Source organism: Hesperophylax consimilis, chromosome 1 (assembly GCF_061612785.1).
Source record: "Hesperophylax consimilis isolate HC1 chromosome 1, BYU_Hcon_1.0, whole genome shotgun sequence".
NCBI classification, from domain to species: domain Eukaryota; kingdom Metazoa; phylum Arthropoda; class Insecta; order Trichoptera; family Limnephilidae; genus Hesperophylax; species Hesperophylax consimilis.
In genome coordinates, this window is record NC_142836.1 from 34529152 (window position 1) to 34542982 (window position 13831).

The 13831-nt window shown below is 31.0% G+C and overlaps 1 protein-coding gene across 2 annotated transcripts in view; it reads left to right on the top strand.

The window, feature by feature from the left end:
- The first annotated feature begins 644 nt into the window (after nt 1-644).
- Nucleotides 645-13831, top strand: part of LOC149426721 (very long chain fatty acid elongase AAEL008004-like) — a 98332-nt gene continuing 85145 nt past the window's right edge. For both annotated transcript variants that reach the window (XM_089638109.1, XM_089638132.1), the window contains exon 1: nt 645-779. The gene's annotated coding sequence lies outside the window, so the exon portion shown is untranslated. The remainder of the gene's footprint in view (nt 780-13831) is intronic.

The window sequence follows — 13831 nt, forward strand, 5'->3', positions numbered from 1 at the left end:
AAATATAGCAGATATCTGTTTTCCTAATGCAACAAAAACTATTGCAGGTCAATTTGTGAATTTCTAGGTGAGTGCAATTATTTTCAGCTACATCGCACATCGCTAGCCTAAATATTTTGTTATATTATTTATCATTATCACATTCATTTTTGTGCTTTTCAATTATTAACTACTGTTGTAATATAAGTAATAAGAATAGATTTCACTCACGTTGTTGAAAAAACAATTATTAAATTCAATAATTTTCTATTACCAATACCAGAAAATGAGAACGCTGAATTCACGATCAATTATCGCATTTCAAAAGCTTGACTTCGCCATGTACAACGATTCAACTGTTGAAATTCGTAGTAGCAAAGCAGCCTTCGGAATTGGAAGCAAAAATATAAAAGCATTTCGTTTGAAAAGTAGGAATCTAGCAACATGCCGCAACGACAGCGATTTCCATCCAAATCGCCCCAGAATCGGCGTCCGCGGAGCGCCTGAATTTGAAGAAACCGACGCTAGTCAACCAGCAGGCAGCAGACAGCAGGCAGCAGGCAGGCAGGTAGTAGCTAATAGCAAGCAGGTATACCTTGAGATGTGATGCAACGCCGGCCAAAGCTTCAGTACCGGCTGCTGCCAGTTAGCTAGTATTATAGTGTGTTACATCAGGCTGCTTGCGCCGCGCGGTCCTGTCCAGTACTTACGGGTTGCTGTGTTCGTTTGATGGTGTTTTGGATCGGTACGGTCGATTCGGTTAAGCGTGGTTCATTCATTGTTTACTGTGTCAAAACCATGTAAGTCTGTGTTTTTTTTTGCCGAACGTTGCTTCATTTTTTTCTGAGCTCCACAATAGTATGTACCTACTGTGTTTTGATTCTACGAGGCCTCGATGCATAGGATTTTACTCTATTAAGGATAGTGTTTCTTAGAATAAGGACATGATTTTATATCAAATTTTCTTCTTTCCTATTCTAGCCTAACCAAATTATTCTTATTTTATTATTACATGGTAGGTACTTAAGTACCATAGTAGGACTTTAAGGTTTTTTAATTATTGTGTTAATATTTACTCCTTCGTAGAGTCAAAAATTACTTAATAGCTATTTGTGATTTTTTGTTGTCGGCTTTTTTCAATAGCTTTTGGTATGATATGTTTTAACATGGTCTGAAAATCATTTAATAAAATGATCACATATCTAAATTATTTAAGGAAAACCTTTACATTTGCTGTCAAAACTTTATTTCACAGCAAACATTTGGTAATGCAAAATATTTTACCAAAAATTTATTTTGATTGGTATTTGACAGCGGCAAGAATACCTAGAAACCTTAAGCATTAATTTATTTCAGAGAGGGACGATTTCAAGTTCAAAGTCATATTGACAGTTTATATGAAAGGTAGTTAAGCCGGAAAAATTTCAAAAAATAAATATTTTGCAATAAACATACGTTTACATTTTAATTGAAACGAAAATAAATTGATATCTTCAATATCACTTTTTTTTAAACTTATCAGTTATTGATTCAAATGTGCATAATATTTTACGTCAATTTCAACTGCATATTCAAATGATTGTATGCAATGTAATATAAAGACAATTATAACATCATAATGACTGAAGATGACAGAAATATATACTTAATAGCGCCTGAGGACGTTAGCGTCTGACTCTTTCACCTTGAATATTTTATAAAACCTGAAATTTGGGACCAGATTCACAAGTGCATGATGGGCGTCTAATGAAGCGATAATTGCGGCAATATTCTTCATGAAAGATAAATGCGTCAATGAGCAATTGCACAATTAGTGAGTGTTTATGTACATAACTTTGAACATAAATGTAAAGATGGATTTTCGTTGCGTGCTTAGAGAAAAGTAGAATGCGGGTACTTCTTTGGTTTAGCAATAATAGCCTCATTTGTAAAATGAGTTTTTAGTGCGATGAAATATTTGCCATCCTGATTTTCGATGGGTTAATAAGGCTCTTTTTGTTACCGTCAATATTCACAATTTATTTACGTCAACGTTAGCTCCGTTTATATACAAAGTGTAAACGTGACGAAACTGACAGCAAGCATGTAGCAAAAAAGCGCCTAGCGCTCTTTGTGAATGGCCGGCTCTTAAAAGTATCGACTACGGACATACTATTTTCTTTAAAATAAGGTTTTAGAATGCATTTCATCATTTTTATAAGACATACAAATATTTTCAGGTTATATCGCATTCTAACAACGCTGCCAATAATTAATTCAGTTACAATAAACCAAGTGGAATGCACTTTATGAAAGGATTTTCGAATAAGTGAATTGAACTTTTACAAGCTGAAATTGAGGCTAACAAAAACCATTAAGTCACTAGAACACTTACTATGGTAGATAATTGAGATGAATAATTATTCAAATGGTCAATTTATTCTAAATATCAACAAAACATTAAAATAAAATTTATTTAGCTCCGAGTGTTTTAATATATGTTCTGGGTCATTTGAGATGGCCGAGATATAACATTTCTCAATTCGGACCTTCAATTTGAAACGGAGAAGGTCAAATGTTGTGAATTGAATATGTTCAGTAATATACGAGTAATCCCACCCATTGGACGTACTTTCCATCCGTTCTTGGTCGGAATTGGTTACGTCCGTGAACAAACATTCTGAAAAAAATGATGTAATGAAGTAAACAAATAATTTTGTATCGGTATTGTATGGAGAACATCTCACACATTAATAAGAAACTAATTCCACTTCTTATACTATATTAGAGCAAGTAAAATCAAGACAAAGGAATAATTTTTATATACTGAAAACTTTATTGAATTGGGGGAAATTTTCTTTCAAGGCAGCGTACCACCGTCTACGGAGAATCTAAGGTTAAATTAAAAATAAGGATAAATACCTCAGAAAAGCCTTGTTAATATCATAAAGTTCATTTTCAAAGTATGTATTATGCAGAAATCAGTTTGTTGACCTCTAAAATGTTTTAATATATCGTAACCATAATGTGTTCAGTAAAATGAATTTTATGACAACTTGTTTATTTTGTTTAATTTACTTATATAATGAAGATTTACCATGGTGTAGTTTTGGTATCATAACATATATGTGCAGAACAACGCCTAATGCCACCAAAGCTGTGACCGGTGAGAAACACTGAACCCCCTTGTTGTCGCTTTGTTCTAGTCTCGAGCCCATCTCAGCTGACTTGTTCAGCCACGTAGCCTTTAGGGTTGAGCGCCATTATATACGAATTGTACGAAGAAGTAAATGGCTAAATTGGCATCGCATCTGGTTTCCACCCAAGCGTCGTGAGTTCAATTCCTTGGCTGGCTAAGTCCTCCACTACGACACAAGCAACATTTTCCGCTTAGTGTGATGGTAGTAGGATAATAGTTATTCGTTATATTTTCCAATTAAAAAAAAGTGTGAATCAAACAGTCAATCACATTATTCCTGAAAGTAAAAATACCTTGAACACAGCTGAAATGATTCTACATTCATTCATATTATCACTTTATTTTTAAGAGAGTCATGGACAAAACTTTTGTTGCAATTTATCACATCCGCTGAACAACGTTTTTTCACCAATTTTATTTATCTGAAAGTTGTTAATAAAATAATTATGAAGGATATTTTGAAATGTTGGTAAATTTTGAAACGCGAGAACATAATTTTATTAATTAGTAAGTAGATACAGACTAATTTATAAAGAGATCATTATCTTACCTTAACTTTTCATGTCCCTCAAATAATATTTTTGGAGTAATAAACGCTGGTAGGTGTGTTAAATAATAATATAAATAATTGAAATATTTACTAGCCTTGAAGATTAAGCACTTGCGTAAGTTACTTGCCAATTTGTTTGCATCAAAACAACTACACTGACTTTCTATATTGGAGGTTGACTGCACCCCGGGGTCAATTACGGATCCTTGAACATCATTTTAAGGGCTATGTGACGAGATTACACAGGGGTGAATTTCACGTGGAATTACACATGAAAAGCCATACACCTACTTACACACTCACATTTACACATTCGAAAATTTAATTCAACTTACGCATAATTTAAGTAGCATTCTTTCCGTGTGTAATTTAGACCATGTGTAATTATATCCGTGTCTAGTGCTGACAGTGTAAAATAGTTACGACGTAAAATTCACGCCTGTGTAATTTTGTCCTGATTTTTTTTTCATAAAACGCATCTGAAATAATTATTCGAATACTGTGTTTTAGTTCGTTGGAAATATTTTCATTTTCTGATTAAAGTTTTGGGACAGTGTTTTCAAAATTATTAGTAATTTCATTAGTATTGGCTAGTACCTATGTTAAGAACGTAGGTTTTTGGTTACGTGGAACATTGTATCAAAAATAAATAATAATTATTGTCTGGGATCATTGTATGACGTTTAACAAAAAAATAAATATATATATGCTTTATATTTTTTAACAAAATAAATATGTCAACTTTAAATGTAAAATAGACAAACATATTTTTCGATTGCTTATCTTGTTTTCCTTCCATTTTGTAACTGTATTATTATTTGATATTGTAATACCTGTGTCTTGAGCTTCAACTATTTTGAATCAACGTTTCAGATAGCCTTGCATTGATTATTTGGGTATCTACTTTGTGATGAACATTTCAAGGCTATCAGAATCTCTGGCTCAATAAGGGTTAGGAAGTTCAACGCGGTGTAATACATCAAAATCAAACAACATAAAACCATTATAGTATTTTTTTTAAATCACGAAATAACAAAAAATCTGATAACTATCTAAAAAGCATTGTAAAAAATGAATATAAAAAGTTTCTTGTCACTATAGGAGGATCTCAGCATAATGCATTCGTTAATTATTTTAGATCTTTTTTGATACAGACATATTCATTAATTGATGATTTACAGTGATTACTACCAATTAATACCGATATCGTGTTTTTGTAACTAAACTGAACTCCCTTTATACAAGGTTTCGAAATTACACTGTCTTACATTCTTTGATAGTGTACCAAATATGCGTAAACGGTTCATCTATTATCTGATAGCGATGGTGAAATATCTTTGTTACGATTTTTATAAAGTCATTTTGTAAAAGAAAAAAAGTTGCAATAAACCATAGTTAATTTTATCTTCTGATTTCTTGAATTTATTTTATATTGGTATATATACGAGTATATTATATTTTTACAAGATGTTGCATGGAAAGTAACCACCGTCTAAAAAGGTAGTCCAGTTTAATGTAATCTAACAAAAAAAAATCTTGTAACAGGTAGTCTGGTGCATTCCGGTAAATAAGTAAACCAGTATATCGTGTTGTAGGTAATCGTACACATAAATAAACCACTCACTAGATCTATATCTTCGGTCTTTTTGTAAGAAACAAATTGGACCTAAAAAACCATAGATATGCCAATATATGGACAGTAAAATTTTCATTCGGAGCCAACTTATTATACCCTACACCAATGAAAAACTCTGAAAGTTTATTCCATAGACTTTCAGAGTTTTTCATTTCATTTCATCCTACACCAATGAAAAACTCTGAAAGTTTATTCCATAGACTTTCAGAGTTTTTCATTGGTGGATATAGTTAGGCAATCATATGACGTCACAATGTTTCAGTTCAAATTTTCGATCCAAGTTATACCCACCTGATCGTACAACACCATTGCAAACATATATATATATATTATTGGATGATGACGATGCCGATGTGGTGCTTAATATTATCATATAATTATTCTCTAGCTTTAAATATTTTTACTATTATTTCTGTGTGATTTACGCTAAAATTCTAACTACACGGAGTCTAAAAAAAAACTACATAAAGTGTATCCAAAGAGAACGATTATTTTACCCATTTTTTCTTATATTAGACTCTCATTCGACTGCCGTAAAATTTCATTTTGTATGGATGCCGGTTCATTTAAATGGCTTTAACTTTCGTACATCTATCCTGTGAAGTCTAGGTGGCTAGACCAGTATTTCTCAACCTTTTTTGTACCTTGCCCCACTTCAATGATTAAAAAAACCCCATTTCATAATTTTATAGTAAAATTGATACATGTATCCTTTAAGCGCTAATCGTTATTTTTGAACATCTCCAAATAGGGTACGTTTTCGTATCCACGAATACACTGTAGATGGCGCCACAGTTGAAGATTTCGATCGGTTTATGGTAAAATTAAAATACCAATTCCAATTAAAATACTGTGGATTTGTATCTTTTGGAAAGTTTTGTTCCAAATAATTGTTTATCGTTTATTGTGTAAAATTTTATATATAACATGTCACCCACGGATCCCAACCAAATGCGCAAGTTTTATACTTTTAAAGCCAAATAACAATTTACCGTCATTTGTATCGTCCAGAAACAAATAATATGTTTTTAACTGAAACAAATAATGTTTCATAAATTCGAGGGAAAAATTTTGCTATTCGAAAGCTCAAAAACAATTGAATTAACTATAACTACAACACCCATCGTGTTCACATTTTTTTTAGTGTTACAAGGAGAAAAATGAGTAGTGCTGATTTATTCAATCCTGTTAAAAACGGGATAGCATTCCATTTTCTAATAAACTTTTATTACATTCTTAACATATCGGAAGACGTGTTCATGCAGTTGTATTTGAAGTGGTCACATAGTTAGAAATTGCGAACATATTTGAATTTTTACGAACACGTGTTCTAATATCGCCACAACACATTCTTGTTTTTCTGATAATTTATTAGAAAACCTGTCTATCCAAGTCTTGCAGTCCCATTTTTAACCGGAATATGAATAATTTGTAGATATTCTTAATCAATTAGCAATATTTTCTCCGTGCTTAAATATATTTGCGCATTGGCCCCAAAACATTCAAATTGCACCCGGTGGAGGGTGGAGCGCCGCATGTTGAAAAACACTGATCTAGACCTTTGTTGTCATTTTATAAAATAATTGTGTTGCACGCTTCATGGAATCTCTCATAATTTAGGAACAAATTACATTAAAATTTTATAACATTTTTAACATTTACGTCGCACCACGTGCACGTTTCCGAGGAGGTATCAATTTGTAATTTGAGCTCAAGGGAAGCCACAGCCGAGTTGGGAAATTAACAAGGCCGTAAATAATATTTTGTTAACATACCTTCAATATTATGGAAACCAGACTTTTAGAAATCCATATAATTATGTTGATTAAGTCATTGGGGCATATTTTAATGAATTTAATTGATGATGCGTCATTCGCACATCTCTTTGAATTACAACATTCCTGTGAAGCAAAAATCAAACAATTAAAATCAAACCGGTAAACAAACTGTCATTTAGTACTATGTATCATTAACAATTTTTTTCACAACCCTTCATTTGGTCTTGCCATGGAATTTGTTTTTTTATGTTGTGTTATACCTACACTTGTGATGAAATTGCATCTATAATATAAAGGTGACTGGCTTGTAATTGAGTGGTCTAAGCCGGCAAATGTGACTGCATGACCATTTTCTAATGAAATATTGATCATTCAGAATATATCTGAAAAAAATTAATGAGATGCTAAAATATTATTATTCGTCAGAATACGTGCTCCGACTTCCTCATTCCTGATAAACTGATAGTTTATTATGAAATTTTTCAAATCATTCGTTATAGGCCTCCAGTCACTTTTTTAACAGAACAAAGAATAATTTAAATAGATTTTTAATAAATTAACAATATTTTATATCAGCAAGTTTTCTCCGTGCGAGTTCTATCATCCGAGAGCAAGTTGTTTATCTTTGCCCATGCAACAATTTATTTTAAAACAAAAAATAACTTAGTAATCACCACTAATATAATTTTAATACGTAATGCCCAGCGGGTTTCACTACTACCATAGCTTCGTCAGGGCAATATAACACTCAAAAATGAGCTAAGCTCCTGTGGAGGAGGTAAGGGTAGGTGGAAAAGAGTGCTCTTTGTCAATAAGGAACAACCTACCTATTGGACTTTAATTCAGGTTTATTTGGTTGTTAAGGACTTCGCTATTATGTTTTTGGCTTTCCGTATCTCTAATGCTTCTAAGTTGTTTAGTGCAGTAAACTGACGCCAGTACTTTTATTATATACATCTGCCAGTATATGAGGTCTGTTTCTGTGAGGAGGTTAGAAAATTCCGAAAAGCCATCAACATTTTAGGTGCTTTTTGACACTGAATCACTACATTGAAATGAGAAAAATTAAAAAATATGAAAATATGAAAGAAATTTTTAATTATTTTAATTTTCGTAAGAGAGAATTCAAATATTTTCAGATTATTTGTAACTCATCAAAATTCACATTTCATACAAAAATTTATATTTTCCAACCTATTAAAAATATATTGTAAACAAGGAAAAAATATAAGGCATTTTTAATTTGAGCAGGTATTAGACTTAGGTACATTTAAAACGTTGTACGCTACGTAAATAAAAAATGTTATTTGAAGGTATTTAGATTTTCTTTGAAAAGCAATCTAATACTGTGAATAATAAATACCACATTAGATACTTTTGTGTGGGAATGGTGTAGGTACACATTGAGAAACAAATCGTCACCAACATGTGAACTGTATTCTATAATTCCAAGATTAGGAAGAGGAACGGGCAAGGATGTCAAGTTCTAAGCCCAATAAGCGGGTAAGTCGTGACCCGTCGCATTAATAAACCGGTTCTCTCAAATATACGATATCTTTGAACAGAGTTCTGCAGATTGAACCCAGCCAACAAAATAATTACAATAATTTATTGTTAATTCGTATGGTGCGTCATTTAATATAAATATATATTTTTTATTATCATCACCTACAATTAATATAGTACCTATCTATAAATTATAATAAAATAAATAATAAAATAACTCTGTTTTTTAATACCATATTATTATTATTATTTTTTAATATGTAAAAACCAACCGGTTTTGGTCTGAACCATCATCAGTTATTTTATTCTAATTATTACAATTATGTATATACAGAAAGTGTTGGCTACGTGAAAAATTGTTCATGTTATTTGTGCAAGCATTCAACAGCTTGTTTATTTTAGGTATAACTATTCAAAATGTTCACGCCAATACTAATTATAAAGAAAATCATTTGATACCCCAAAAACTAACAATTTTACAAAAGTTTTTCTAGAAAGAAGGTATTGTCTGAAGTAGGTGAGCAGTTTTACAGTAGAGACCGTTTTTTTTATTTTTCTCAGTTATTTTCTTACACACTTGATAATAAACGCGTTTCAAATTTTACACAATTGATAAACAACCATTAACCATTCATAATGGTTGTTTATCAGTTATGTAAAACTTAAAACAGGTTTATTAGTAAGAAGATTGTTGTGTTAATTATTACATTTCGTTTTTTTATACCAGAAGTCCAGAAGTGAAATATTATAATTCCTTTTAAAAAATTCCTAATTTTTATTTGAACACTTTACAAAAAAGTTCTAATAAATTATTTGTTTAGCGTTGGTCTGCAAAACAAAGCCCATTTATTAAAACGGAAAAAGTAATTTTAATATCTACTTTGCCGGTTTCAGTGACGTGCTTTATTTGCTATAACCAGATAAAAAGAGCCATTTTTCCAAGATTCGTAATTATTTCTAAGTATTCTATTATTGGAATGAAATTTACCGCAAATTTCCTATATAACAATATAAATATTATGTTATGAAAAGAAAAATCACATATAGAAAAAAATTATATATTATAGTAAAATTATTATTACAGGAAATACAGTCTTAAGAGGAACGGCTGAAAGGCCATTTTAACACAAAACTTAAAATTGGATTTGAGCCCAAAATACACAATCAAGCGGTATAATTATTTTTTTTAAATAAAAGGGTAAAGCAAATATCAAGTACAAATATGCGCTAATGTATTTATCTGTGTTTTAAATTATAAAATATCTGCCATTTTTGCATGATTTTGGAGGCAAATTTAGCATTTATATGTATCAATAAAATAATCTTGCCTTATCAATTATTAATACAGTAGTGTGTTAATAATACAATTAAAAATAAACATACAAAGAGTTTTTATTTAGATTGAAATTAAAATTTGCGTTTCAACTTTATTATTTTAATTTTAATTTACGCCCATCAATGTTTTTATTTCTTTATTTTACATTTAATCGTATTTAAATAGTAAAAAAAGAAAAAAATATTTATTTTTAAATAATTACAATATCTCACAAACCTGTACATCATAATTTAAAAAAAAATAATAATAAAAATAACACATATTCATACTAGATATTTGCTTCACCTTTAGAAAATTATTATTCAATTTGGTTCGGTAGTTTGGCCTCAAATCTAAACTTAATTTAGTTCGGTAGTTTGGACTCAAATTCAAACTTAAGTTTCGTTGGCAAAAGTTCCGCTTAAACGTTCCTTCATACTTTTTGAATCCTTCTTAATTTAAGCGTATATTAACAAGATATATAGATGCCTTTCGATTTCCGGTCGACAGCTCTGACCAATGAGCTATGGCGGCTTAGTTGGTTGTTTTCAGGTGTAAAAATGTAATAAGCAGTAATTGTTGAATGAAACACTAGTATATATTGAATTATTTCGCGGATAAGAGATAAGCCGCCATAGCTCAGTGGTCAGAGCTGTCGACCGGAAATTTTTCAATATGGATGAGTGTTTCAGGCTAATAATTATTACTTACAAAAATAATTGTTACCCTTTGTGCTATACATAAAAAAATTGTCTTAAACATTAGATTACCAAAAAAAATAATGATGTAAGTCAGTATCTTCAAATACTGTAATCCGCTTAACTGAAATCAATGTTATGTTGATGTAAAAAAAAATTGAGTAGATAATGAATTTAAGAGTATCGTATTGTTAAAATTATTTGCGTAAATCAAACAAAAAAATATTATTGTAAATTAAATTATACAGATTTTTTCTTTACGTGTCATTTACATATCATTTACGTGTATGTCATTTACGTGTCATTGACATATAAAGAGCTTAAATTTTAACAATTAAAAAAAATATGTAAGATGTTTTGGCAAAGATTTCGGTATTCATTTTTTGCGGTTTTATTACGATTATTGTTAGAATTGGTTTTAATTTTCATTTTTTTATTTGATACCGCACAGGAGTTCCAACTGTCTGGAGCCAGTGATGGAATCCCAAATTGGGGTATGTTGTGAGGCTTAAGGTAGTGGGGAGGGGAAGGAGATGACGAAGAGGAAGGTGGAGAAGTATCTGGCTATTTAGATCTGGTCACCAAACACGGCCAAAGCCATTTCAAACAAAGTTTCAATTCTGAATGGTTGTCTTACAACACGGCGGTACAAGAGTATCTTCCACACCAGAACGTGTCACAAATATACTATGTATTATTTTTGATGAGTAAATTGTGAAATAACACAAATTAATCAATTAAAAATATAACCTGCGACTTTCAGCTTGCCGTAGATACATTATTTATTTATTTTTTTTTATTTATTTAGAAAAAAAAAGTTAACATTCACAAGAGATAAAAATTTATTACATTTCATATCAGACATCACTTGTAAAAAATATAAAACATATCAGACATGTTTATAAAAAAATATCACAGATACTTACCCCCCACATAAATTACCACAGATACTGACCCTCCACATAAATTACCACAGATACTTACCCCCCACAAAAATTATCACAGATACCTACCCCCCATATAAATTATCACAGATACCTACCCCCCATATAAATTATCACAGATAACCCCCCACATAAATTATCACAAATACTTACCTACCCCCACATAAATTTGACTAGTTTTATAGTAAGCTATGGGCAGAAAACTGAATGTTTTCCCTGTGAATTTGATAAATAAAACAGTGAATGAATTTTTCAATTGGAATTCCTCTGCAACTATATAAATAACGAACGTAGATACCTGTCTAAAAACCAATCTGAACACGAATATCGATATCACCTTGTAGATTATGAATAATCATGACTATCTTGTTGTCTGAGCCGGCCCAAATAATTTCATAAGACTCTGTAACTTTATTTGATCTACCGACTGTGGTTAGAATTTCACCAAACTTGAGAACAACTCAAGGCAACGCGAAGTAGGACATGTGACATGCTTAATAAACAATCATCATTGGATCATTCAGACTTACCTAGATACTCCACAATTGAAACTGTTCATTTAAGTAAGTCAACACTGATGACTAGGGCAATCTGAGTGCAGTTTTTTTTCACGAATTTGTACTTTGGATTAATCAATGGCGTACGCATAATAAATTTATCAAGTTAGAAATTGACCTGTCAATTACTATTTACTTTACGTTGGATGTGTTATTATTATCATGATATATCATTAAATCCAACAATTTTGGCGCGTTAGGTTACTGCCGCTCCGGGAACCATTTATTGGATAACCAATACCTCTGTCATGGGTCACCCCAAAGGATTCACTACGTTTCCCGAGTTTATCAGGTGAGGAGTGTTCAGAATGAGCCTGTCCGCCAGCTGTGTGGGGTGGCAGATGGAGAGAGCCTGGTTTGGGGAGACCCGAAGGGAGACCACAGTGAGCAAAAGAATCTGACAGTATACAGCCAACTCGTATTGTAATATCACCATTTAGTCTGCGAAAATAAAATCTGCTTATTTTATCGTCCTTACGAAAAACTGAAATTTAACAAAACAAACTTACCCCATCAAACTAAAAGCTAATAATTTAATCAATTTTAATTTAATTAATACACTAGTTGCAAGTTTTATGTAGGATAAATTAAGTTTTAATGCGCATTAGAGTTGATTTTTCGCGAGAACCGTACAGTAAAAACGTATTATAAACTTTAGGTATAGTTAAATATGTACATATTTAACGTATCTGTAAATTATTAGTAAATAATATAACATCAAACTAAACTAATCGTTTTCGTTTTAGGTATATTAATTAAACTTGATTTGCGGACCAATTTAAAAGCAGATTAAAAAATGAAAAATTTAAATGAATGTGTCATAGTTCTTTAAAAAACTTCAAAAAACCTTGGAATAAATAATGGAAACAAAACAATATTTTCGTTTTTTAATAAATGCACACCACGGGTTTTTGCAAAACACTAAACCACTTTTTTACGATTTTACAACAAAAATATGTAAAGATTGTCAAAAAATATGCCTGAAACTACACTGACTATTAATTTCGCGATTAACGTGGTTGAGGCGTAAACAAGTACATTTATAAACAACAAAAGAAATCACAAAAACTGCATTCCAATTCACAGAAAACTTATAAAAAACACTATAAAGTATTCAATAACATCAAGCACATCAACATAGAGCTAACAATAAAAAGATCCTGCACAAAACCTTTAAAATACTTATAAAACTAAAAATCTGCTTCATTGTTCTACACAGCTGTGTAACATCATTACGCTCAGCAAAATATTGCATTCATGTAAGAAAAATATTGAATTTATGGAAACAAAATATTGAAAAAATACGGTTTATATTTTATTCAGCTGATTTTTCACGAATGTTCCAATCCCGACTTTCATAAAACACATCAATTTTAATGCTCATTTAACCTTTTTTAATCTTCTTTATCCATCTGTAAATCTTTAGCAAAAGTAAATTGAATGTATTTATTAATTAGGTAGAAGTGTTACAATATATATTTATTACATGCACTAGGACGCAATTTGATCAATATTATTACGTCGTTAATACAAGTGTGATGCAACTAAAAATATTAAAGATATTTTGTAATCGCTTCATTATCCTTGAAATCTGATTTATTGTCTAAAACTGGTTTCGTATTTCACAAATTAATCAAGGCTTAAAACAACTAAATATCTGGGTCATCTTTACGCAAAACCTATGATTATG